Source organism: Panthera uncia, chromosome C2 (assembly GCF_023721935.1).
Source record: "Panthera uncia isolate 11264 chromosome C2, Puncia_PCG_1.0, whole genome shotgun sequence".
Lineage (NCBI taxonomy): Eukaryota > Metazoa > Chordata > Mammalia > Carnivora > Felidae > Panthera > Panthera uncia.
Window position 1 is genome coordinate 72,362,781 of NC_064810.1, and position 26,088 is coordinate 72,388,868.

The 26,088-nt window shown below is 48.0% G+C and overlaps 2 long non-coding RNA genes across 3 annotated transcripts in view; one reads left to right on the forward strand and one right to left on the reverse strand.

Moving 5' to 3' along the window:
• Nucleotides 1-2,636: 2,636 nt before the first annotated feature.
• Nucleotides 2,637-9,564, reverse strand: LOC125921064 (uncharacterized). Its single transcript, XR_007457292.1, has 5 exons — nucleotides 9,462-9,564; nucleotides 9,005-9,252; nucleotides 6,235-6,368; nucleotides 5,301-5,406; nucleotides 2,637-2,815 (listed from the first exon to the last, which is right to left on the reverse strand). It is a non-coding gene; the product is annotated as an uncharacterized LOC125921064 (long non-coding RNA).
• Nucleotides 9,565-9,648: 84 nt separating this feature from the next.
• LOC125921063 (uncharacterized) overlaps nucleotides 9,649-26,088 on the forward strand; it is a 21,460-nt gene continuing 5,020 nt past the window's right edge. The window contains exons 1-4 of one of the 2 annotated variants that reach the window (XR_007457290.1): nucleotides 9,649-10,326; nucleotides 14,115-14,150; nucleotides 17,474-17,561; nucleotides 20,399-20,860. This is a non-coding gene — a long non-coding RNA (uncharacterized LOC125921063). The remainder of the gene's footprint in view (nucleotides 10,327-14,114; nucleotides 14,151-17,473; nucleotides 17,562-20,398; nucleotides 20,861-26,088) is intronic. The other variant, XR_007457291.1, reaches the window with a different exon arrangement.

The window sequence follows — 26,088 nt, forward strand, 5'->3', positions numbered from 1 at the left end:
CACAGCCCTTCAGAGTTACTTTGCCAAAGGGCTCACCCAGCCTTTAATAGGCATCGATTCATCAAGACAGGCTTGCTTCAGGGAAAGAAAAACAGAGCTGGCTGTCAGAAGCATCGAACCTTAAGAGGCAGCTTAGACTAAGGACAGAAGCCATGCCAGTCTCGGGGAGTTGAGGGAGGCTTCCAGCTGACAGACAGCAGGAAGTCAGGACCCTCGGTCCTACAAACTGCAAGGAAATGAATTCCACCAACCAGAGTGAGCTTGGAGCGGAGATGGATTCTTCCCCAGTCAAGCCTCCAGACTAGCACACAGCCTGGCTGATGCCTTTTTTTTTTAATCATTTGAGAGAGAGTGAGAGTACGCACATCTCAGCAGGGAAGAGGAGCCGAGGGAGAGAGAGAGAATCCTATGTAGGCTCTGCTCAGCACACAGCCCAACCCGGGGCTTGATTCCATGACCTGGGGTCACGAACTGAAATCAAGAGTCTGACGCTCAACCCACTGAGCCACCCAAGTGCCCCCCGCAAGCACGAAACTAAACGGAATCCTGCTCAGAGTCTGACACATATTAGGGCCACGGTAGTTTTGGCTATTACTAGTATCTCTATCACACCTTTTGTGGTACCAAAGACCAAGAGGGTTAATCTGTGGCCTCAGTCCTTTGGGGAAGGCCTCCTGAGAAAGCAGAACTTGAGGTAAGTAGTAAAGAAACATAGGACTTCAGGGGTGCTTGGGTGATGCAGTCAGTTAAGCGTCCGACATTGTTCAGGTTGTGATCTCAGTTTGTGAATTCGAGCCCCACGTCGGGCTCTCTGATGTCAGTGCAGAGCCTGCTTCGGATCCTCCGTCACCCTCTCTCTCTGCTCCTCCCCCGCTCGCTCTCTCTCCCTCTCTCAAAAATAAACATTTAAAAAAGGAAAGAAGAGGAGGACTTCAATAATCAGCAAGAAGATGGCATGAAGGTGGGAGAATGGGAGTGTGGATGAGATACTACCGGGGGCAGTACAGAGGTCGGATTTATATGGCAACTAACCAACTGTTTCCTTCATCCATTCACGTATTTCAGGCTACTCCTAGGTTTCCTTCATCCATTCATGTATTTTAGGCTACTCCTAGGAGCTGTGGAAACCAAGGTCAATAGGTCCATCAAGTTACAGGGAAACACAGTACTTACAAGTATGTGCCTTGAAGAGGAGGAGAATGCACCAGAGGCCTTCAGACCCAGAAAAAGGAGTGACCGCTACAGTTCTGGATAAGAAGTTTAAGTCTAATGGAGGATCTTTACAAGGAGAAGGTGAGAGGTGGTCGAAGAGTTAGGGAAAGGTCGGTTGGGCATCACTGTCCTCTAGCACACCTTTGTGTGAATCTGAAAACCAGGCTTCTGTGACAGGACCAATTAGAAAAAGGCATGCCTTGGGCACCTGCAGCCCTCTTGGCACTAGATTGGTCAGGCAGAAGGCATCCTTATGTAAAATGGAAAAGATGGCCCTTCCTATGGAGGGCAGATGTAGTTCCATGGCAGGGAGCAGGCCTTGGTAAATGGAGTGTGGGCTAGACTTCAGCCCCTGCTCGCCCCATTCAGTTGGTGCCTTTGTGCAGGGCACGCCCTGTGGAGCTATAGGTCAGGGCCATGCCAGGCCAAATGGGCAAAGGCTCTGGAATCGGGAGCCTGCCCCCTACAATCCTACTTCTAAGACTAACAGTGACTGTCCACCTGTCCCCTGCTCACGCACAGTTATGCAACGTTCTCTGTATATTGTGTGTCTTGCTCCGGCCAGATGCCAGGTCTATGAAAGGAGTCAGGCCAGGTGCTTTCTCCTCCTACAGCCTGCCCTTCTGACACTGTTTGCTCTGAGAGGATGAGAATCGTGTCTTGGCATCCCTACGAGGTCCAGCCCAGGGTGAGCTCAAAGAGCCCTTATTGACTCAGATGGAAAGATGCAGGATGATCCAGCCCTATGTGCCACTTGTGGTGGGAAGGGCAAAGTCTACCCAGGATGGTGAAAGGACTAGTTGATTACAGTTTTTTCAAGTCCAAACTGTGAGAATCAACAGCATTCACTTCCAGACAGCATCCTAGGAATCCATGGCCAATTGGCTGGTTATTCCAGACTCACAGAGCACAGGAAAAGTGAAAGGCTGGTTGGGAATGAATGCCTGCCCACTTATAAAACACTTGCTGTGTTTAGAGAATGAATCAGCTTCTTTAGTATCTGCAACAACGTAGGCCAGTTTGGGGGCAACCCTTACTTGCCTCCATACAACTCCCCCTCAGAGCCTTCTTCAAGCCAACTGCAAATGTGAAAGACCCATCTAGGTTCTGCCCCCCAGGGTGCTTTCTCTAACAACCAGTCTTAAGTTCCAGAAGGAAATTCTTCCAGTCGATATAGAGCTGCTAGGGCTAGGTCACTGGTTTGTGGACAGGCAGTCAGAGACTGAACTGGCCTTAATAATGCAGAGGTTAATAATTAGCCTTAATTATTCATATTAACCTTAATCATTCAGAGACGCCCTTACAATAACAGACTGTGAAGAGTGTATTCATTTGACAAAGGGTTATTATATAGACTGCTGCATGGGCAGCAGCAATTACCAAGTTGGGAAAGACGAGGTCCCTACCCCCCACCCCCACCCCCGTCCATAGGTCTTTGAGACATGGGACATGTGACCCAGGAGTTATTAAAACAACACAGAACACAGTAAGTGAGACAAGAGAGACACCACAAAGAACTTTGAGGCCTCGTGTGGGTTGACGAAGAAGGCTTCGTGGAGAAGAAGACATTTGAGGTAGGCGAATGGGTAGCATGTCTGCAGTCCTGGAAGAGACAAGAGGACATTCTAAGCCAAGGGAACAGTCTAAGCAAACACAGTGCCTTAAGGAAGTTCAAGATTTGTGCAGAAAACAGCAAGAGGCTGGCTGGGTGGGGATAAAAGGTGCCTAAAGGATGACGCTGTGAACTAACTCAATAGCCAGAAAGCTGTTGGCAACGAGCGCAGAGAGCTATGGTGCCAGCAGAAGGGGATCCGTGGGGAACGGAAGCCACTGAAGATTTTAGAGATGGGGATATGCTTGAGCTGCGTTTTTGGCAGACTGCTCAGGCAATTATATGGAGCTAGGGCAAATAACCAGAGGACAGATATTGAGGGCCTGAACCGATGAGGCAACAGGGCAGTGGGAGGTATTGCAGGACAGAATTGAAATGTGCGCAGGCATCTTTTTGAAATTGTGAATCCAGGCTGGCAGAAAACAATGCCATGATGATAGAGAAATAAGAAGTCCTCAGTCCGCTTTGTGGTAAGACATCTGCTTCCATTTACCAATGTCTTGGGGGGTCAATAGCATCAGCAGCAGACCTGGTTTAATGGCTTATGGGATTGACTCAAGTAGTGGATAGGCCAGGAAAGGGGAATCACACAGAAGTACCTGGAACTGAAATCAGAAGACTGAGCTTGTAGTCCAGCCTAGCAGCTGGGTGACCGTAGGTAAACTGCTTTTCATCTCGGGACCTTAATGTCTCCGCTTGTAAAACGGGACCATCCAAGGCCCGTTCTAACCCTTACACATGATGATTCTGCAAATAGCATGGCTTCTGCAGAGGCCTGTGTCTGTTTATGATCCAGACGCTGTCCTGACTCCTTTTGTACACGTGGAAACTCGTTTATATCTCACAACAATGCTTCGAGGTAGGTACTTGGTATTGGCTGAATGTTTGTGTTCCCCTAAAAGCCTCAGGTTGAAATCCTAACCCAAGATATGATGGTATTAGGAGGCGGGGCCTTTGGGAGGTGAGTAGGACTTAAGGGTGGAGCCCTCACGAATGGGATTAGCGCCCTTCTGAAAGAAACTCCAGAGTGCTAGCACACCCCTTGCGCCATGTGAGGACGCAGAGAGACGATGGCCCTCTGTGAATAAGGAATGGGTTTTCCCCGGACACTGAATCTGACGACACCATGATTTTGGACTTGCCAGTCTCCAGAACCGCGAGAAGTAAGTTCCCATTGGTTAGATGCCACTCAGGTTATGACATTTTGTTACGGCAGCCCAGGCTAACTGAAGACAAGAAAAGGGGGGAACATGGACGTAAGAAGAAGAGGTAACCCAAGCAGGGTGGCTTTGGAGTCCTGCTTCTAGCCATACGTGCGGCCATTGCATACAACACGGCAACACAGCGCCGCCCTGGGGAAGCCATGAGAATACGTCTCTTTGCAAGTGCCTGAGAGCCTAGCTTGAAGGCCAGCGGTGCGTGTCCTTCCTCCCAGGGCCTGGACCACTCCAACAGGCGAAAGATCGTACACAGTGCTGCTTGAACAATGGACAGAGGTTGGCCGCATGAGTGGTGGGAGCCTGTAGACAGGGACTGTGGGGTCTTGCGCTGGTCACACAGGAAATGCCACCCCCGGACCCGCACCCATCCCACTGGAGCTGCCGGAAGGTGAGCTGATCTGGCATGAATCATGTTCACTCCCCTTCCACCAAAGCCCTGCTTCCAGCTGCTGGCGTCTCATGTTTCACATGTCCCAAATGTTGGAATTCGTAGGGCCCTAGTTAAAGAAGGCAATGCCCATCCGGAAGGCCTCTACCATCCTTCCAGGTAAAAATAGATCCCACTTGGTGCTCAAACATGGTTAATTATCTGGGAGTGTGGCCCCCACCTTTATATAGGGATTCACAGTATGCGAGGCATCTGTATAAAAGTGATGCCGTTTGATGCTCAGAAAAAAACCCTGCAAGCTAGCTTAGGCTACATGATACTTAATGCTCATTTTTGTCAATGAGGACACTAAGGCTGAGAGAGATTAAATGGCTGGAGTGAAAGGTAACCCGCTGCCAAATATCGGGGGAACTAAAACCCCACCCTTCTGCCCTCAAATCTGGCACTCTTCCCTTTACACCAGAGCATCCCGGTGCGAAACAAAAAGTCAGTAGCAACTCTGGTTTTTAATCACAAGTGATGAACAGCCAGACAAAAAAGTTCTATCACTGCCATTGGGCGCCAGTCCTAGAGCAACCCTCAGTGGGTCAGTGTGCCTTGTGTTTAGGAAGGAATCATTCCAGATTGGCCAAGGAGGCTAAGAGAGGTGTGTTATGTACACCGCTAAAATATAAGCCGTGCCTTTTGGGATGACCATGACTGTCGGCACTTCTGTGCATACTACAGTCAGACGCGCAGCGCTGAGGGGAAATAGCACAGACTCCTGGACAGAGCCTTGGACCGTGAGACTTGAGGCCCGAGTTCAAGCACCTGCTCTGGTACTTACTAATGTGACTGCAACAAGTCATGTCCCTTCTGTGGGACTTACCTTCTTCATCTGTAAAATGGGGATAAAACCCTGCGTCCTATCTGTCTGACAGGGATGTTGCAGGAAGCAGATGAGATAATGGACATCAGAGAAGCATATTTGTCCCCTGAGGAAGGGAGATATGTGTCAGGGGTCAATTCCCAGCCATTCGGAATCTTTCCCACTCCAGGGTCTTTGGCTGACCCTGGGAAAGTGACCAACCGTTTGCAAGAACCTAATCTTGGACCTCCTCCAGCTGCTGAGCTAAGACCACCCGCCGGGTCACCTAACACTCTGTGACTTGGAGCCTTCCTGCTGACCTCTCTGAAAATATTGTCAATAGACCAAAGATACACTGAATAGCTGGCTTCCTTTTGGGGAGGCGGTCCCGCTGAGCCACGTGACGCAGGGGCACGGAGCCACCTTGGTGGGGTGGGCAAAGGAGCGGCTTGGCTGCCTAGGGAACTCATGAGCATTAGTAGCCCATGAATCCTGAGCCACCTTTCCACTCCTTCTAACTCAGTTTGTCTGGTCGATCTCTGACTTCTCCTCTAGCCCTAGAAGTCTCTGAATCTATGAAGCTAGTTCACAACTCCACAACTGTTGTCCATTCACTTGCCCTCTCTAAATGCCATTGCCCCATCTGCAAAACCCAAATCACACTTCCTGCCCGCAGCTGCAGCGTGCCGCTGTGCAGTTTGATTAGAAAGTCACTCTGAACTTGATCTCCTTGGAGGATGTCTGCCTCGCTCAATCAGTCAGTTGTAATGAGGTCATCGTTGGAACTGGCAGCTCGCACGGCTTTGGAATTCAAGCAAAGCACAGCAGACTTTCCCCCAAGAGCTGCATAAGCCTCCGGTACCCTGGGGTGACTGCTGCCCAGCTGATGTCAACCTTCCCACCAGCAGTCTCCCCCAAGATGTATCCACCACAACGAGGCTTGCTGGCAACTCACAAAGTTCTCCCCACAGACAGCACCAGGCTCTCTGCTGCTCCTCCTTAGAAGTCCTCTTTATTTATCTTCCTGCAGAAGAATAGGTGGAAGGTCGAAGTTCATAAAATGCTCCTTCTGGTCAGCCAGTCTTTAGCCTGTACAAAGTGGAAACCACTGAGAGTCTGTGAGTTAGTTCAGCTGTTCTCGAACTGTGTACTATGGATCCCTGGGGTCACCAAGATAGTTTCAGGGATGCCATGAGGTCAGAACTATTTTCATAACGGTACAAAGATGTTCATTGCCTTTCCTCCCTCCTTTGACATTCGCAGTGATAGTATAAAAGCAGCAGTGAGTAAAACTGCTGGTCCCTTAACACAAATCAAGACAGCGACCCTAGACTGTATGGTAATCGGTATATTCGTCACTATCGTGTACTTGCCATAAAAAAAAATTTTTTTAAGACGGTCTGGGATAAAACAATAAAGTTACCAACTTTATGAAACCTCAACCGTGGCGTAGCACGGTTGTTTTCATGCTGTGTGTGTTGAACCGGTGAGCGCACATAACTTCTGCCTCCTTCAGAAGTACCATGCTGTCTCCAGAAGAATCAGTTGTGTGGCTGAGTATAGCGAGCTGTACTAATCACCCTTTCAGAAAACATGTTTTTATGTGAAGGAAGCAACTAACAGATAAACGATGGTTATTCAGACTTGGGTTTTGGCAGGTATTTTTTCAAAAATGAATCTCATGAGGCTGTCACTTCAAGGAAAACAACAGACAGTATTTGTTGCCCATGACAAAATCCGAGCTTTCAAGTGAGAATCAGGATCTTGGAAAAATTGCATCTGCCACTGCGAGCTTGACAGCTTTCCAGGGTTTAATGGCTTGTCCAATGATATGCCAATGGTGATATTAACAAGTGTGATTTTTAAATGCTGGATAATGAAGTGTGTTGATATTTAGAAAATGTTTGTAACTTGGGGCGCCTGGGTGGCTCAGTCAGTTGAGCATCCAACTCTTGATTTTGGCTCAGGTCATGACCCAGGGTCATGGGATCGAGCCATAGATTGGTCTCTGCACTGAGTGTAGAGACTGCAAGATTCTCTCTCTCTGTCTGCCCCTCTTCCCCTCTCACACACTCTCTCTCTCTCAAATAAAATAAAAATTAATTAACTAATTAAACGAACAAATGTATATAACTCAGTGAATCAATTTGTTTTAAATGGCCCATGTATGATGTTAGAAAAAGATAAAGTCAAAGTGCAAGATAAAGGAATAGATTTTAATGTAAGAAGGCAAAAAGTTCATTGATGTGGTTTCATATTCTACATTGTAAGGAAACTTTTAAAAAAAACTACCACCTCTTGAGTTGAGATGTAGTATGAAAAAAGAACACCCAGAATTATCTAAGAAAACTATTAAAATATTCCTCCCTTTTTCAACTACATATATGCATAAGGCCAGATTTTCCACATACACATCAAACAACATAGCACAACAGACTGAATGCGGGAGAAGCTATGAGACTCCAGGGTCAACTCTGAAGCTAAACATTAAAGCAACTTACAAAATATAAAACAAGGCCACATTTCTCTGTAAGACTTTTGTTTTGGGAAGTAGAATTACTTTTTATAAAATAAAAATAAAATTAAATAAAAATTTAATAAAATAATATAAAAATAAAAAATAAAAAATTACTTTTTATAAAATAAAAAGTTCCTTGTATTGACATGTTTATTATTGTAATTTTAAAGTGAATTAGTAAATAAATATTTTTTTAAATCCCTCTGTGTTCATTTTTAACACTGTAAATTTTGACAGCTATAACTCAAACAAAATCTCTTGAGGTCCTCAGTAATTCTTAACAATGGAGAAGAGTCTTGAGACCAAATCGTTTGAGAATGCCTAAGTTTCAATATTCTATAGTATTAGGATTGCGGATTCACAACAGTGGGGAGGCTTGTGGTCAAGGATTGTATGGGAGCCTTCTGCTACATGCTGACAAGGGCTGATAAGGGCCAGAACAGTTCTTTTTTTTTTTTTTTTTTTCATGTTTGCTTATTTTTGAAAGAGAGAGAGAGAGAGAGAGAGACAGAGCATGAGCAGGGGAGGGGCAGAGAAAGAGGGAGACACAGAATCAGAAGCAGGCTCCAGGCTCCGAGCTGTCAGCACAGAGCCTGACATGGGGCTCGAACTCACGAACTGTGAGATCATGACCTGAACTGAAGTTGGATACTTAACCGACTGAGCCACCCAGGCGTCCCTAGAATTTGTATTTTAATAAGATCCCTAGGTGATTGGTATGCACATTCAAGTATGGTGGGCACTTTTCTGTGTTTCTTTAAAAAAATTTTTTTTTAATGTTTTTATTTATTTTTGAGACAGAGAGACAGAGCATGAGCAGGGGAGGGGCAGAGAGAGAGGGAGACGCAGAATAGGAAGCAGGCTCCAGGCTCTGAGCTGTCAGCACAGAGCCCAACGCGGGGCTCAAACTCACGGACTATGAGATCATGACCTGAGCCAAAGTCAGACGCTCAACTGATGGAGGCACCCAGGCATCCCCACAACAGTTCTTAAGGTGGCAATGAGGCCGGCCAGAGGTGTGGTGCCCATTCACTGTGCAAACCAAGGTCACTATGTCACACTTTGGTTTCATACCAATGCTACAAGACCATGGCTCTGAAGTGGACTTGGTCTCCTCCGAGGGTCATTTCCAATGCCGGTTATTTGAGGGAGGGATGGGTGTCCTAACAAGAAGCAGAAACAGAGCATATAAATAGGACAAACTTACTCCAGCTGTCTGGGTGGAGACTTGAGGAAGCAAGGAGACTGGGCACATACTCTGCTTGGCAAGTGCTGAGATAATGCCTATGAGGGGGATACAGAAGCGGAGGCCGGGACAAGGCGGGGTCCGCAGGCCTCAAAGAGAAAAGCCCACCCGGTATCTTGTGTCACAGCATGACCCGCGTTTACTTCTTTTTTGTTATCATTGAGTCTCCAGTGAAACAAATCTTGTCAAAGAGTGCGGCTTTGTCTCTGCTGGAGGAAAGCGAAGGAAGAGGCATGAGTTGATTGATGCAGGGAAAATAGCAGGCCCTCATCCAGGTTACTGTGGGCTGGGGTAATGGTTAGAGAGAAACTCTCAAGAAAAAGGGGGAACTCACGAATCAGAGACATGGCTTTTCCGTCCAGTGACAGCTGGACTTTGTTTACAAAAGGCAGAATTTTCCCTACAGGAATTGACTGACCTGAGGTATATTTTGGAGTAAAGAAGGAATGGAAGTGGCTGAATACAGCTGCTAAAGTGGCTCCCAAACTTCTACTTGGCGTCTGAGATGCCTATGAGACATCCCAGACAGAGAGGCCCAGAACAGAAGGCAGAAGCTTACAGAGGCTGAGGTTCTGGAATTCTGGAGTGAGCACACCACCTTGAGAACCACAGGTCCACATAGATCAGCGGTTCTCAGGCCTTGTAGCAATCCGGAATCACCGTGGAGGACGACAAGAAGGAATCTTGGGAATCCTGCCCATCGCAGACCAACTGAATCAGAGTCTGCAGGGGTGATTCTGATGCACACCACAGAGGGTTCATGAAGGCCAAGGAGACAGTGGGATCTCCCAGGAAAGAGAGAAAGAGTGAGTGCAAAACACAGTCCCGAACCCCAAAGCATCTTACTATTGAGCACCAGAAGTGTGTACTTCCTGTCAGTAAAGAATGCGCTTAATTGAACTCTAATGAGCTTTCCACTACTGGCCGCACTCCGGCCCACGGAATACATGAATCACTTGTCCTTATGCAGTGCAAGAGTCCTCCGCTAATGTTTGGAGCCCTAAACGTAGCCACTTGAGCTTCCCATCTATCAGGCATAGTTAGGGATCTCAGAAGCCTCACATAGCCTGGCGATAAAACAGAGAAAGAGCTGGAAGGCAATAAGTGACAAACCCCAGCCCTTCCTAGATGTCGCTGTGGACAATGGATGCTGTCTCCTAGAAACAATCCCTTTGCCTTGCACCCCAAGACCGGATGAAGTGAACATTTCTGAAACACGTCCAGGAGACAGACTGTTCTCTGGGAGGCTACGAGCTGTCTCTCCTAGCAAAGAAGGGAAAAACGTGAGTAAAATGTTTTTCATCTTTTAAACAAGCTTCTCTTGCCATCGTATAAGCAACTCCATATGCAGACCAGGGTTTCAAAACTCTTTTAAACGTCATTATTTCATTCCCTTTATGGAGTATGTGGTCTTAAACAATATTGCTTGCTTGAGTGCATTCGTTAAGTAGTAACTTATTTGTCCGTGTACTAATGAATCAGTGACATGTAAACATAGAAACTTCAGGTCAGCCTTGCTTAATACCGCGGGTACTCAATAAATGCTGCAATGAATTCAACTCAATGTCACCATACTACCAGGTAGATCTACTTTCCACCAAAGGCAAAGAAAATGGATATTTTGGCTACTTTTATAGCTTTGTTCCAGTGAAGGGGTTTTGGAAATAGCTCAAGGATTTATTTGTAGTATCGTGGAACACTAGGGTTCCAGGAAACCCACAGCAAGAAGTTCTTATATAGACTTTGACCCCCAAACTGAGCCCTGACAGGGTATAAACTTCTTCCTACAGGGATTTACAGGCAGGCCCAGCAAGACATATCAGTTGTACCAGCAGAGAGGGGAATGCCTACTTATTACAGATAATGGGATGCCTCGTTTGGGTTTCTGGACCAGAAACAAGATGGCATTGGCCCAAGGACATATTTGGGGGCACACATAGTTATATTTGGCTGCAGGCAAGTTGAACTAACCTGTTAGCTGATCCCCAAGAGTGGATTAGAATCACCTGGGGAATGGAGACACCTGGGTGGCTCAGTCAGTTACGTGTCCGACTTCAGCTTAGGTCATGATCTTGCGGTTTGTGAGTTCGAGCCCCGCATCCGGCTCTGTGCTGACAGCTCAGAGCCTGGAACCTGCTTCGGATTCTGTGTCTCCCCCTCTCTCTGCCCCTTCCCTGCTCATGGTCTCTCTCTCTCTCTCTCTCTCAATAATAAATAAACGTTAAAAAAAATTAAAAAAAAAAAAAGAATCACCTGGGAACTTATTAAAATACTGATTCCTAGGCACTACCCCAGACTTGAAACAGAATCTCAGAGAAGGCTCTGCCATCTGCATTTTATTTATTTATCTTTTAAGGTTTATTTATTTAGGGGCGCCTGGGTGGCTCAGTCAGTTAAGCGTCCAACGAGCTAAGGTCATGATCTCCCAGTTCATGAGTTCGAGCCCCACATCGGGCTCTGTGCTGACAGCTCAGAGACTGAAGCCTGCTTTGGATGCTGTGTCTCCCTCTCTTTTTGTCCTTCCCTACCCTCTCTCTCTGTCTCTCTCTCTCTCAAAAATAATAAACAGTTAAAAATTTTTTAATAACTAAAAAAAATAAGGTTTATTTGTTTATGTTGAGAGAGAGAGAGAGACAGCATGAGTGGGGGAGGGGCAGAGAGACAGGGAGACACAGAATCGAAGCAGGATCCAGGCTCTGAGCTGTCAGCACAGAGCCTGACGCAGGGCTTGAACTCACAGACCCGTGAGATCATGACCTGAGCCCACTGACCCACCCAGGCACCCCTGCAATCTGCATTTGAAACAAGTTCCCAAGTAATTCGAACGAATGTCCCTCTGAAAAGCCAGTGTCATATACTCTACACTGTCAAGCATTGAGGGTGGGGCCGGTTTGTGAATGAAGACAGTACATCAGTAAACAGCTGCTTCACCACCACAGTCCCTTTCTGTGTCGCATCCTGCCTCAGTGTTTCCCACATTTCCCACTCTGCTCTCACAAGCTCAGGGAGGTGGCAGAGAGTGGCAGAGCCAGGGAAGGCCTCAGACCTTCCACACCTCGACCATCTGCTCTGTGAGGCCTTCTTCCCCACAGCTTGTGCCAAAAGGACCATGTGAAGACATTTTGCCCTATATCTTCCCCTCTCTTGCCAGGGAGTCCCTTCCCACCCTCATCACATGGTGACATTTTATCCTTTGAGGTACCGACAAGTATAGACAGCCACCACCGCCCACATATCAGAGGGGCTCTGACAAAGGGCTCATGAGATTATGAACCTTATCCACTGTGAGTAACACAGGAAGGGCTCTTGCAAAACACCGCCTCTTAGGGCGAGGTGCTGGGACACTGCTCCAGCTGTGTTCAAAACTCCAGCTGTCTCCTCTTCCCTGGCTCTGGAGGAAGAGATAGACACTTCCCCAACATCCGGGCCTCAGGTCTTGCTACAGATGACCCTGTGGGCCCAGCTCACCTGCCCTCTTACGTCCTGCCAGCCTCTGTGGGAGCCTCAGGGAGAGCATTGACCTTCTGGTTGAACTCCCCTAACTCAGAGTCACCAGACTGCATTCCTGTCTTCGGGAGCAAATGAGGTTCCAAGAAAGGGTAGAATCAGCAGGAAGCAGCTGTTAAGGCACCTGGAAACACCAGTGACCATTGGTAGACTTTCTCCCCCTCACCCCCCGGGGAAAAAGGCCGCTCAGACGAAAGCACCGCTGTTATGTTCCCACCTAGGGTAGCTCAGTGGTGCCAAGGTGGAATGTGAAGTGTGCTACCTGTCTTGGCGCCCGTGACCCTCTTCCCCACCCACCCTGCCCCCCCCCCAGTTCATACTGCTCCGTTCCCACATGAGCTCAGGGACCCAGCCCTACTTTAAGAAGTCCCAGGCCATGTCACCCAGGCACCAGGCAGTCTCTCTGTGGGTGCTCCCTGTGTCTACCTCAGCTGGAGGAAAAGGGGCTCAAGAACCTCAGGTCCCCCCTCTGCCACAGTGGGAGCCATCAGTCCCACCAAGGAACGTGTCAGGTTGTGTACCAATTCATCCTACCCCATCCTTGGTTAGTCTTGCCATTGTGGCTCCGAGGGGCGGGGCATGCGGATGGCAGAAGCTCTGTCACCTTAGCCAGAAGCTCAGTCCCCTTGCTGGCCCTTCCCCTCACAAGGTGGAACAGCCACACATTCCCCTCCTTTGCCCCAGCATCCTAATCTGTAAGTAGAATCCAATCCATACCTAATTCTTGGGGCTGTTACAAAATCTGGCAATAGGTGTTGAAGAAAATGCTTAGAAGGCTATAAAGCAGACTAGGTTTTTAAATGTTTCTTTTTTTTTTTTAATTAAAAAAAAAATTTAGAGTTTATTTTTGACAGAGAGACAGAGTGTGAGCAGGGGAGGGGCAGAGAGAGAGGGAGACACATAATCCGAAGCAGGCTCCAGGCTCTGAGCTGTCAGCACAGAGCCCAACGTGGGGCTTGAAATCACGAACCGTGAGATCATGACCTGAGCTGAAGTCGGACACTTAACCGACTGAGCCACCCAGGCGCCCCTGTTTCTTTCATTTTTGATGCTTAAAGATTTAAGGATTTCTTTTCCTATTTATAAAAGTCGTTTATAAAAGTCATACATATATATATATATATATGTATATATATATATGTTCTGGGGTATATATACACACACACACACATACACACACACACACACACACACACATATATATATATACACACACACACACACACACATATACATATATATCATTTTGGAAAGTACAGAACAGAATAAGAAAAAAAATTGTCTATAGGCCCACCACCTAAGCAATTCTGGTCATTTTGATTTCTTTTCTTCTTCTTTTTTTTAACCAATCTTTTGTTAAAGATTGGTTTAACAAAACCAATAGAGTACGATCTCTATTTGTGATTTTGAATGCTGTTTTAAGGTATTGCTTTTTCTTATTCAACATAGTATGAGCACTTTCCCATGTTATTAAAAAGTCTTCTTAAACACAATATGTAATAACTACTGGACGAGGCAATTTTTGAGCAGAAAGTTTTTTATGAATTTTGGATTGCTTTTACAGGATGAATGCCCGGAAGTCCGATCACTGGATTAAAAGGTATGACTATGTCAAGACTCTTGTTGCATGTGTTGCAAGCTATTGTTATATCCCCTTTTTCCTGGAGTTGGGAACTGAAATGCAGAAGTTGAAATAATTTGTCCTAGTTCACACAGCTAATCCTCAACAAGTCCAGGACAAAACGCAGGGCAAGAGACTCCACGTTCTATGGTCTGTGCTCAACACGGCCCAGGAGAGAAGGCTGCTACTGCCGACAGAGCATCTGATAATTTGCACTAAAGAGGACAAACAGCCCCATGGGGGATCAAACATGGAGCAAAGGCTGACGCACCTGGGCGCAGGACACCTGGGTTCTACTGGGGGCTCCCCCGCCAACTCCATCACCCTGAGCAAAGCAAGTCCCTTGGGCCTCAACGTCAGCCTCCCGTCTGGATCTAACACGCTGCCCTTCTGTCCAGATACCTCATTACCAAAACAAAAACAGAAACATTTTGGTTTTGATCTCACATAAAAAGACCAAAAGTAATACATTTGCTCCCACTCCATGTAACTGCTCTGTTGGCCACAAAACGGATCCGGCTGCATCCCAAGGCCAGCAGGTTGGGGTTAATGAGACAGTAAACTCCAGAAAACATGCCCCAAGCCGGAATCTGCCAGCGAGTGGCAGGAGAATGCAGTCCTTTCAAGATCAAGTCAGATGGCCTGAAACACAGCTCAGCGCTGTATCTCAGCACCAGGCTCCGTCATCGGCACTGTAAAGACATTCCCCTCAGTTCTGGTCCCTGGGACGGAGGGCATCAGCACCAGTAGGCCAGGCTACTGTCTGTCCCTGCACAAATGTGCTGAAGGGCAGCCGCCCAGGGTCCCCAGAGCATGGGGAATGGTGTGCTAGGTTCTTTTCCCACGTGACCAGGAACTCGGGATGCCACATCAGCAACTGTGAAACCAGGGCCTGTGGGACGCGGTGGGTGGGGCTGCTGTTTGTCAGTTGCTGATGTGCAGACCGCCACTTCCCGGGACTCAGGCGTGAGTGCCTCCGTTATGCGTGGAGGGTCAAGTCCCGAAATCTGTGAGAAACTGGGCATTCCTAAGTCTACATCCCTGTCTCATTTCCAGCGCCAGGGGAATAGACCGGAGGATGTAGATTCCACAACACTTTTGAGCACGAAAAAATGTTTGCCCCACTGGCGGAAGATCTGTCCCATCTCTCTCAGAAAGGGGAATGGTGTGTTCAGGGAAGAAACCCAGCAGGAGACTGGATAATCCGTGTGAAAACACGCATGTGAAGTGTCAGGAAACCATTCTGCTGACTCAGAACGAGCCATATAACATGTCATTTACATAATTAAAAGCTCATGTACACAAAAGAACACACTTTTTGCAAGAACATGTTCAAATAAAAAGATAAACAGAAAGGCATTAATAGAGCGGTCTACGGGCAAAGAAAGGGAATGGATTGGAGCATGGAAACAATCACCTTTCATCCGTGAAAAAGAGAGGCCTTCCAGCGGCCAGTTTTGAGAATGGCCATGAACTGAGAAATATCATCAACTCAATCCTCTGGACCTAAGGTCCAAAATTTTAAAATGAAAGGGAAGAGAAAACAAACCAGACCCAGGAGATGTCGGTCAGAACGGCTTTGGAAGAGCCATGAGTTTATTTTTATAAAGGGAGGAGATCACTGGCGTCTACATGAGACAGAGGAGTTTGGGCCCTGGATGCACCTTTGAACCACCAGGAGAGCTTTTAGAAGATACTGGATACGTGCCTTAGTTGCTTGGGGTGAGCCCAGGCTTCCATGCTGAAAAAGAGCCTCGTGGGTCTGAGGAACAGCTGGGATGAGAAGACAGCCCTGGAGTATCCCACCCATGCCTTTGGGCTCTGGCATGGGGGTACTCAGGAAGGGAGGGCTTGCCTGGAGAAGAGGAAGAAGTGTTTTGGAGAGGAAGTGTCAGTTGAAGTGACTTGAAATGAGGCGCTGTTTCAGAAGGGGGTGTTGAGGTAAACACAGGGCCTGAGGCACAGTGGTAGGGGACAGCCCCAGCATGACCCCTGCAGCTGACCCCCACATGTTACAGATGAAGGAGAACCCTGACACTGAGAGAAAGTGACCTACCCAGAGATGGGTCTCCAACACAAGTGCCCCAACTCCCTTGGTCTTCCCAGCTCTCTTCCCACTGTCCTGTGGAGCCCCAGCTACTGCCGAGGCCCCCTCATCCTCCTGCTGTCTCACCAATGCCATCACAGAAGCAGGGGGGAGGCCACCCCAGAAGGAGCTGGCAAGTGATTTGAGCTTCTTGAGAAAAAATAAAGAAAAGTTTAGATAGGAATCTGATGAGTTCTTGTTCATTCCTTTCCCTTTCTCAGGGAAATGTTTTCCTTCACTGAAAACTGCCTATCACGCTCTGGATTTGGGTTTTTTTCCTCCCTAAGCCCTTAATTCTGGAAGCTCATTTGTTTTTAGTTCTGTTAGTGTTGCTAGCCAGGCTCGGTAGATTCTCCTAACCACTCTTGATTTCCTGAAGCTGTGAAGATGTGTTTGGCCACCCTACTGAGGAAGAGAAGTCCGTGGAGTGAGGGTCTGAAAGGGGATGACTGAGAACGTTTGGTTTCCACCAGAATACACGGAGTGTCAGATGTCCATGTGTGAAAGGTTTTCACATTTGCTCAATGTTTACAGGCAAGAAAAGTAGGCCCGAGGGAGGTTACATAAACTTCCAAGTTATGTGCAAACTCCTATAAGGGGATTGGGTCTTACTCATTTGTGCCCCGCTGGGGCCCAGACCAGCAACAGCATAGAGGAGATGCTCGTGAAAAGCTCACCGAAGGGAGTGGCCGAGCTGAGATCTGCCCCCAGCCTTCTGACTTCCAGCCCGACACTGGGATCACAAGCACAGGCATGCTCAGCCTCTGAAGGCCATACAGGGTACACCTGGCCCTGGCCAGGTCTCCACACAGCCTTGACCTAGCATCATGCTGGGCACACACAGCTGGTGCTCAGCCAACGTTCACCGGACCATCCTTACAGCTCTGTTCGTGCTTACTCTGGCCCTAATTGTCAGCTTTCCATCCAGATGTATTGGCAGAGAGCCTGCAACTGGGGTGGGTCTCATGAAGCATTCCAGAAGAAAATCCAGAATCGCAGGGCTGAGAGGGAAATTAAAGGTCATCCAGTTTTACTGCTCGTTCTCCTCCCTCCCTCCCCAAACGCAGACACAGACACACACACACACACACACACACACACACACACACCCTGCTTCTCTCCCCTCAGGCGCACACACTTTCTCCCACTGATTGGCTGGGTCTGCGGGTACGTTTCTGGCTCAGAAACATTTCTTTATTTGATGTTGTTAATGCAGAGAAACGACATGAAGAGGCCACGTGCAGGTGCTCTAGCCACAGCCCAGCTAAAGACCCCTCCGTCAGCCAGCATTAATCACCAGCCACGTAAGTGGAGATACCTCCGTATAATATACCATGCTAGAGTTATGACCAAAATATTATTAGAGCTGCAGGAGAGAGCAGTTAGTAGTGGTGGGGATATCAGGGAAGGCTTTATCAAAGAGGTGGCAAGTGGGATAGGCCTTAAAGAATGGCTAGGCTCTGGCCTTGCCCATGGGTGTAAGGCAGAATTAGTTTAGACAAGCTATGACATGAGCATGGTCATGTTGGACCTAGCACACCAGGCTAACTGTTGTCAACCAGAGAGAGGTCCATGCTCCTGGAAGCCCCGGGGTGCCCAGCAGGGTGGTGGCGGGGGAGGAGCTCTCAGTCACTGGATGTTGTTTACTTGCTCCAAGGACTTGGGAGAAGGCAAGATACTGGCCAGCTTCCTCATCTCTGAGGGAAGGGTGGAAGGTGGGGAGGGCACGGAGGAAAGTGCACCAGGAGGGGCTAGATGGTGCTCTGCAGGGGCTTGGGAGGCACTGGCTGGGTCTGCTGCCACTTAACTTGCCATAGGGCCTTGGCCTAGCTCGTCTCACTGAGCATCTTCTCATCTGTAGAGAAGGATGGCAATTTCATGGTTATTGATGAAAACTCTTTGAGAAACACCACGACTGGAGGAACAAAGAGGATTGCTGAATCTGGGGCCTTACTTGACAGCACATGAGGATGGGGAGGTAACTCAGCAGCTGGCGGCCAGAGGATCTGGGGTTGTCTTCACTTGGATGTGAAGTTCTGGCCAGCAGTGGGGTCTTTGGCTGGGCAATTGCTGGAACACCGATACATGGCCTCTTTGTGTGATCTCTCAACCTGGGATAGTTCAGATCTCTTCAGAGCATAGTGTCTGGGTTCTAAGAGAAAGTATCCCAAGAGAGAAAAACGGAAATGCATGGAATTTGTATGATCTAGCCTCAGAATGCACATGACACCCCTTCCCGCATGCTCTACTGGTCAAAGCAGTCACAAAACTCTGTTCAGTTTCAAAGGGAGGGGATATAGACTCCACCACTGAATGGGATAGGCGCCAAGGTCACGTTTTAAGAAGAACATGCAGTAATCTTTGAAAAATGCACTCTACCACAACATTCCTTACCTTGGCACTCAAAGCCTCTGCCATACGCTCCCAGCAGCATCTCCTGCTCCCTCTCAGCACAAACCTCCCCCTGCTCCAGAAAGGCCCGCCTCCCCGCTGTGCCCAGAATATACCATACTCATCCCGGCCTGAGACCTTGAGCCCTGTTCTACTCACTTCTTGACTATTCAAGTCCTGTCTCCCAAAGGATTCAGGTTCCTGGTGTGTTTGAGTAACAGTTAAGATAAAAAAGGAAGTCTCTTAGGAAACATAGTTCCCAGGGTCTTCTTTACTGCTCTAGAGTAAGGGCTGCTTCTTTCTGAGAATTAGTAAAACTTCTACCATGCTGAGAGTCACTTGTTCTGAAAAGCACCTACCGAACGTGGGCATGGGTCCCCTTCAACAGTTACCATTGCATGCCTTCTCATGAAACTCAGGTTCTTTATCTCTCCCAGACAGAAATGATGAGTGCAATAAATTAAAGTCAGCTTGTTTTCAACCAACAAAGAGTGTGGCTGACAATAAAAGTGTAAATATGATTATGGTTAAGGGATTTTTTTTTTCAGCTTTGCTCCATTTCAGCTCATTAGACTTTCCACTAATAAAGGGCTGGCCAGCATTCCTCGCTAATTGCTCTCCAATTAAATCAGAGGCCAGGCCCCTGCCTCCTATGTAGACCCCAGTCCCTAGGAGCTCTGGGCATCTAGTAGTGCTCAGGAAACACTCAGTGGCTGCTTGATAGAAAAGCAGAAAGGAGGCAGCCAAACTCTGCAGTGGGTCCCCACTGAACGCAACGCAAGCAGCTAACATTCGGCAGAGCTTCCTACCTTACAAGGAGTTTTTGCATCCATTCCGTGCTCTGGTGAGGCACAGAGTAAAGGTAGTGTTGTCCCCATTTTAATGATGAGGAAGCTGAGGCTCAAAGAGGTTAAGGGGCTTTTGCAGAATCAATGGCTCCCATGTAGGGTGCAAGGACTCTAAGCTAAGTGTTTTCATTCCCCGGTCTAGATTCTTTTCTATTGCACTGCCTCCAGTTCCACTGGCTTATTCTCTCATTTCATTATTTACTCATTGATGGATTTGCCAAATGCTTAGTAAGCACATACTTTATACACAGCATGACGTAGGCACCGGGGAAACAATGGTGAGCAAGGCAAAGTCCCTGCTTCCATCGGCCATGTAGTCCAGAGGGAGAGATGGCAATAAACATCTGAACAATTACACAATTAAAAGAACTTGACATAATGGCAAGTGCTGTAAAGAAAATGGAACAGAGTAACGGGATAGAGAAAAGCCAGGATTGTTGGGGCAGGGAGGTAAAGAGGGGGCCCGTTAGCTAGGATTGTCAGGAAAGGCTTCCCTGAGAAGGTGATGCTAGAGCTATGACCTTAATGCTGACAGGGCACCAGCCATTTAAAGATCTGGGGAAATGAGTCCCAGGAAGAGACTGCAGAGAGTGCAAAGGCCCTGAGGCAGAATTAGAAATAGTCATGTTAGAGTGACAGAAAGGCCAGTTAGAGTGGAGCATCTTGTGCATGGAAAGAATGGAAGGGACCAGAAGGTGTAGGGCTTTGCAGGCCATCATGCAGTCTAAGCAGCTACTGGACTAGCCACTGAGGCACAGTGGTGAACAAGATGGGTACGGGTGCCACCCTTCCGAGAATGGCCGGCCCCAAGCTTCCGTGAACCTCTCGTGCTTGGTGTCAATATTGCCCCTGCCCTCTGCATCAAGGCAACCGTGGAACCACTCTAATTCTTTTGCTGGCAGGATTGTCTGAGGGATGTGACATACATGAAAAGAGTTCAGAGAGTGAAATTTGGGATTCCCAGAATCTCTATTGGATTCGATCTGCCACCTGCCCATCCCTTCTACCTTTCGCCTGTGGATCCTGGAATTGGAGTAGGAAATGGTTGTAACTCCACAGCACCCTCACATGGTTCGCCCACCCCAACCTCCCACTTCCAATGCAGGGCCAGCCTGAAGGGAGGGTACCGAGAAGCAAAACAGCATCCCTGGCTGCCTAAGTCTTTTTGTGGCATCGGATGGACAGACACGCTGATGAGGAGCAGACTTGTTGCATGAAAAACAAATTCTCCTGAAATACAAGACTCACGCACAGGAGTCAACCCTGATAAACCGAGAATAACAGCTCACTCTGTGTGCTCTTCAGTTAGAAGCTTTAACTGGGACCCAGCAACAGTTTCCCCAAGTCACGGCAAGGATGGATAGGTAAGAAGGAAATAAGAGTCTTTCCTAACTGCCCTTTCTGTCTTCTAACCTCCATGGTGGCCTAGTCACGAATGCCCTCTCTCTCTCTGTGTGTCTCTCTCTCCCTTACACACACACACACACATGTGCGCATGCCCACGCACACTTTCATTCCATTCCCTCTAGATTGCTATGGGCATGTGCTGCCCCTCCCCAAACCCTGTACCTACATCAAACCAAGGATCATGTTTATTCACAGGCCGACCTTTGGGAGAACAGATCTCCTGGATTTGCTTCCTACACTTCCTATTATGCATAACGAACACATTGCCCTTTCAAAGCCGGGACTGAGACCTAATATTTGTGTCACGCGTGGCTACATTGTAGGACTACCACAAAGGTGGATGGCCTGTCGGCAGCCTCGCAGGTCCCTCAGGGATCTGAAGCCACTTCTGCTCTGGCTGGACACCTCCAAGCTGAGCTCACGTGTTTCTTGTCGACTGATGAGCATGTGTCAGCCCTGTGAGGCCGCGGCACTGCTCAACATGGCACTCCTCTGCTGAGAAGCCACTTGTGAGCAATGTGGACATCCACCCCTGGGGGAGGGAAGGGCTCATGTAGCAGATGCTGTACGATTCCAACCAGTTAGAAGTCATTGTCCAGATGCACACACAGAAGCGTGGATGAATCTTAAAACCATAGTACCAATTAAAAAGTCAGAAGCAGAACGAGATGGAAAAAAACCGAAATCACTTGCATACGTTAAAACCACATCCATCCGAAGCAGCTAACAACAATGCACCTTATCCAAGAATATGTACAAATCAAGAGCTAGACGTCAAGCATGTTAGGATGCATTTTCTATGGGTAGGGAAATGGGAGTACAGGGAGGAGTTTGTAGGGACCACTGATGACAATGAGTAATGAACTAGATAGAGAATGTGATAAACTCTATCCTCCACTGGAAGTTGCTGTGTCTCTCTCACTCTCAAAAATGAATAAATGTTAAAAAAAAATTTTTTTTAATCGAAAGGAAAGTCACAGAAACCTCTGAGCTTCTCCTGGTTGAGATTTCCAGCCTCAGCTGCCACTTTCCATTCAAGTCAAACAGGATGCTTTGCTGTGCACACGACACTGCTGACCCCTAGCCTCTGATTGTGCTGCCGCCTCCCCCCAAAGTCCAACTCTCATGCCCCCTCCCCAGGGTGTCCCGCCTCTCTGGTGGCCCTGCACATTCTCTGCGTCACCCTGCAGGCGTGATCATGTGCCTGGAAGCATGTACTCATCAGTACGCAGAAGCGCTCCCAGTGGAGCCCCAAGGGTAGGGTGGCTCTTTTTAGGAGGGCAGTGCCGCCATGACACTCTGTGCCTTTGGCCATCTGTACTCCTGGATTGTAAGTCATGCCTTCTAAGGACTCTTTTGAGAGGACCTAGCCAAGAGGAAACCTTTCTCTCCACAGAGATGCAATACTTTTCCAGGAAACTCATCACAAACGAGAGGCACACAGATGTTAGGTGACTGGCTAAGTGACAAAACTGTTTCCACAAGTCCTTCTGCAGTTAGGCCCTAAGCCTTCTTCCCATGCCCAAGACAGCTCTCGGGGGTCCCCTTTCCTTCCTGCAAGCCAAGGCATGGCCAGCTTGCCTCTCCCCTTTAAAACTACCTTCATTCCTGGGCCGCCTGGGTGGCTCAGTCAGTTAAGCGTCTGACTCTTGATTTTGGCTCTGGTCATGATCTCATGGTTCGTGGAATCAAGCCCCATGTCAGGCTCTGCACTGACGGTGTGGAACCTACTTGGGATTCTCTCTCTCTCAAAACAGATAAATAAATAAATTAATTAAGTTAAATTAAATCAAATCAAATTCCATTGGATACTCTTTCCTGCTCTGTCAAAGATTAGTTGGCCATACGTTTGTGGGTCCATTTCGGGGTTCTCTATTCTGTTCCATTGATCTGAGTGTCTGTTCTTGTGCCAAAAATTAAATCAAATTAAATAAGTTAAATTAAAACAAAACTATCTCCATCTCTCTATCCTTTGGGCTGCCTCTAAAGTCCAGCCTGACTGTGGAAGCCATTTCCCTGTTATTCCTGACATCCCGCCCCACCCCAGATGCCAGGCATTTAATCAGAACCCACTGACAGTCCTACAACATAAAGATGCTGGAGTTGGTAATTTTAGGAAGGAGTGAAGGCTCCCTTCTTTGGCTTCAGTGTGTACGCAGTCAGTAAACAAATGTTTCTAAGTATCTGTTAGGTGCTCAGTGCTGGGTCCAGCTTTGAGGACTGACAAAGTCTCCCCCTCTGACCTCCTTGTTTTTCTCTGCATCGTCCAATTTTAGCAAGAATCCTGCCAAGTCAGCTTAGCTACACTCCCCCTCCTCCATATCTGGTCACTCTTGATATCTAATCAGAGTCCTCGTTGTGATACTGTGATTTATAATAAGAAATGTGTACATGGTCTTCATTCCTGTTGCTGGCATAGTGTACCTAAAACTCTTGGAATTTCCTAAGTGGTAAGAGTTGTAAAGGTGCCTTAGTATTCATTAACAAACCTTTTCCAGCCACACCTGAGTTTACGTCAGTCAGCGCCGTTCCTTTCAGAAAGCACCTAAGGATGGGGACTGGTTGCCAGGGAAACCACCCGTGTGTTTGGAGGGCTGGATCTTTCAGTCCCCACTACTCCCTCCCTCCCCATCTCCAGGGAGGGGAGAAGGGTTGGAGGTTGAATCAATCACTAATGACCAATGTTTAATAAATCATGACTATGTAATGAAACCTCCTCCATAAAACCCCGAAAGGACAGCTTTCAGAGACCTTCTAAGTTGGTGAACAACTGGAGGTCCTGGGAGAGTGTCCCACCTGGAGAGGCCATGGAACCTCCCCTCCCTGTCCCCATACCTTGCCCTATGTACCTCTTCCATCTGGCTGTTCCTGAGTTATATCTTTTTATAATAAACTGCCATTGTAGTAAGTAAAATGTCTCCTTGAGTTCTGTGAGCTGCTCTGACAAAAGAGAGGGTCCTTCTATGATTTGTAGCCGGTCGGTCACAAGCACGGGTGATGACTCAGGCTTATAATTAGCATCTGGAGTGGAGCGGAGGGCAGTCCTGGGGGACTGAGCCCCTACCCTGTGGAATCTGATGCTCTCTCTGGGTAGAGAGGGTTAGAACTGAGTCCAATTGTAGGACACCCAGCTGGTGCCGGAGAATTACGTGGTGGTGTTGGGGGATCCCCACAATCTGGAGTTGGTGATCAGAATTCTACTCATCCCTCACCAGCCCTCAGGTGATATCTGATCGCCCTGGTCTGCCTTCAGCCAGCACGCTCTTAGGTCAGTTTAGCCAGAACCCCCATTATCCCTGATGTTTCCTCTGAGTAACTTCTCTATCCATTGATCCCTTCCCTGCTCCTTGGCTATAAATTCCTTCTTGCCCAGGCTGTATTTGGAGTTGGGCCCAATCTCTCTCCCCCACTGCAAAATCCCATTGCAATGGTCCCTACACTTGCCGCAATGTTCCCTCCGAATAAGGTCTGCCCTGCCATTCTTTAACAGAGGCCATTGAATACTTTTTTTTTTTAATAGGATGTGATGGTTAAATAAGAGCAGGCTAGGCCTGCCCTCAGGGCCTGATGGATAATCTACTACTCCGTACCCGAGGGTGCCGCTCCGGCCCACTCTCCAAAGACGAGATGGGAATTTTATCAAATTCTATTTCCATTCTCCTGGGGCCTGTGCAGCGCTGGCAGCAGAGGGGGGTGACTGGCTGGAGACCAGCTGCTCAGCGAGCCCCTGCCAGGCCTGTTGGAGAAAGGCCTGGCTCCCAACCAGGATGGCATCTGCTCAGAGTTTGGAGCCCAGCATACTCTAATTGTCCTGTGGCCTTGTGGCACTTACAGCCTATCAATTGAGTCTTTCTGAAAAAGCTACGCCTGTGTTTATCGGTTTCCTGCCCTGGATTTGGGTCACTAGAATTTTCCTCAAGGATGGAAGAGCTCAAAGAATTGGACCTGGAGGTCTCTTACATGCCAGAACCTGCAAAGGGGGTGCTGAGGACACGCTGGCCCAGGGCCCACCCACTCACTGCCCATCGGCTTTCCGAAATGGCACTTGCACAAGAGGCTGGGGGCCCTCATCCCAGTAACATATCACCACATTGCTGTGTGTCCACAGCCGAACCCCTTCCCTCTCTGGGCTGCTGTCTTATCTGTTTCTTGAACAGAAGAAATCACAGACGCAAAAGGGCTTTTTAGTGTGAAAAAATGCAAGTTCCCGTGGGAACACTCTGTGCCTCCCACTCGATTTTGCTATGAAACTAAAACGGATCTTTTAAAAATAGCCTATTGAAAAACAAATAAACAGGGGCACCTGAGTGGCTCCGTCAATTAAGGGTCTGACTCTGGATCTCGGCTCAGGTCATGATCTCATGGTTTGTGCCACCAAGCCCCACGTCAGGCTCTATGTTGACAGGGCAGAACCTGCCTAGGATTCTCTCTCTCCCTCCCTCCCTCTCTCTCTCTCTCTCTCTTTCTCTCTTTCTCTGCCCCTCCCCATGGGCACTCTATCTCTCTCAAAATAAACTTAAAAAACAAACAAAAATGCCAGGACTTATGGTGAACCCTGGGCAGGGAGTAGAATCCTAAATTCTAATAAAAGCTCTGCTCCTTTCTGTGTGGCTGTGGGGAAGTGTGGAAACCTCTCTGAGCCTCACTTCACCTCTGCCAGACACTGTAATGGCTATGAGAATTGAACTAATGGGCTTAAAATATTGAGTTAATTATAGAGCACTGCCCCTCTGTGAAGCCTTCTCGTTAATATTTGTTGTTTACCAAAGAGACTGCACTGAAGGTTGACCAGTCAGTCCCAAGCTGGCGGAAATTTTGCAACTCTGAAAGAATATTGGGGAAAAAAAAGAATATTGGAAAGCCCTAGAGAAGGTATGAACAGGTGTCTTCTAAGCACTGAAAACTCAGCATGTTAAAACTGAGCAGGAGGAAGAGGAGGAGACAGAGGAGGAAGAGGAGAGGAAGGGAATCAGAATAAAATTAGGAGAAGCAGAAGGGGAAGAAGGAGGAGGAGGAGGAAAGAGCAAACTAGGAGGAAAGGAAGCAGAAGTAGAAGAAACAGCTGAAGAACGCAGAGGAAGGGAACGTGGAAAGAGAGAAGTGAAAGAAGCAGAGGAAAATAAAGAAGAGAGGGGAGCAGGAGGCAGAGAGGGAGAGGAGGGGTGGAAGCAGCAAAAGTGGGAGG